This window comes from Engraulis encrasicolus, unplaced genomic scaffold (genome assembly GCF_034702125.1).
Source record: "Engraulis encrasicolus isolate BLACKSEA-1 unplaced genomic scaffold, IST_EnEncr_1.0 scaffold_29_np1212, whole genome shotgun sequence".
Classification (NCBI taxonomy): domain Eukaryota; kingdom Metazoa; phylum Chordata; class Actinopteri; order Clupeiformes; family Engraulidae; genus Engraulis; species Engraulis encrasicolus.
The window spans coordinates 173,119-175,000 of NW_026945588.1; positions in this window are offsets into that span (position 1 = coordinate 173,119).

Genomic DNA, 1,882 nt, shown 5'->3' on the forward strand with positions numbered 1-1,882 from the left:
TTCATATACAATATGTTTTAGTCCTTTTTTTTGACAGGGGTGGGCGTGTTCTCCATTGACTTGCATTGACAGAGGGTACCTACACTACCTACGGAAGTTGGGAAGCTCCATGTGCCATTTCCCAGTGCAGTCGCTTATTGCCATGTCACCTCTAGTGTTATTTTCTACCTCTATGGCATAAAGCCTCTGATTGCCTATTTACTTTTCAATGAGGATAAGGTCGGGACACTGAGATGGCCTCTGATGAGTGATCATTTCACCAGTATGCCATTGAGTGCTTGGTGTGCAATAGTCATAGATCATTTTATTTTTATTTTACCTTTATTTAACCAGGGAATAAAATCACATTGAGAATAAAATTCTCTTTTGCAAGTGAGCCCTGGCCAAGGCGGCAGCACACATTATATTTTATAGACAGGACACAGACAAAACAGAAAAGATTAAAATGGATGTAGAGATAAAATTAAGCACAAAACAAATAAAAATAATAAACATAAAACAAGATTAAAAGGAGATTACAAGAGTAAAAGCAAGTGCAGACAGATTTGAGAGCGTCATTAAGATAGGTTTTAAACTCAACTACAGACATAAAAACAGCAAGCTTAAGTGATTTCTGAAGCTCATTCCAAGCAGTTGAGGCACAATGAATAAAGGCAGTTTTACCAAACTCTGTTTTCATCACGCGGACATTTAAAACAATGTAGCTACTTGAGCGTAGGTTATACCCTTGATTGCTAAAAGATAAAAGGCTCTGTATATACAAGGGGAGCTGGCCAACTATGGCCTTGTATACAAATAGAGCCAGTGTTTGTGCCGTCTAATATCTAGAGATGGCCAGCCTACTAGGTCATACAGCACACAATGGTGTGTAGAATGCTTTCTTCTAGTTATGAATCTTAATGCAGAGTGATAAGTAGAATCAAGCGATTGTAAAAGTGCCTTGGTGGTATTTCTATAAAATATGTCCCCATAATCTAAAGCAGAGAAATGTAGCATGCAGGGTGATATCCACTTCTACCCCCTACGTGTATAGAGCAGTGATTCCCAGCCTATGGGCCGGGGCCCACTGGTGGGCCCTGAAGGTATTCCAAGTGGGCCTTGAAATCATTTCCCAAAAATAATAATCATATTTGGGTGTGTGTTGTTGTTGATTTATTTGATTTTTATTCTTAATTGGGTCAGAGGTGGGCCCCAAACATTTTTGACAATTTCGAGTGGGCCCCAAGTTGAAAAAGGTTGGGAACCTCTATGTGTATAGAGGAATTGAAGGGTTTATTTGCAAAACGGTGTATCTCCATTTTGTAGAATGTTGGGAAATTGACATTTTGTATTGGCCATTCCATTGAATTGCATTGCAAAATGCATTTTATATAGGTTAAAAAAGTATGTTCTCAAAATATTTTAATGGTAATAATTCACACATAGGTGATAGGACCTCTGAACAGTCATTTCCAATAATAAAATTCAATTGTAGCCTGGTGTTCTGGTGAAATGGAGGAGTAGGGGGAGGCGGTGGGACAGTTAGGGAAGCTCTCGCTCATGACGGGGGATTAAATATGCGCGAAGGCGGGAGCAAGTAATGACAGCTGTCAATCACTATCAAACTCCATCCAGAACTACGATTATATATGAACAACATGAATTGTCTCAGTGCTGTCTATTCATGACAAAAGTTTGGTCGAGGTGTCAAGAAAAGAGAAAAGACCTTGACCACGACCTTCACATGATAACGACTACATTTGAAGAGTTCAGATGCAAAACCCCCTAAGTGCCTTTTCAGAAAATAATCTTAATTCATTTTTATTTAATACAAAGCTATCATAATTGCATATTTTTTTATTTTATTCATGTAATATAACTATTTATATGTATTATCAAGTAC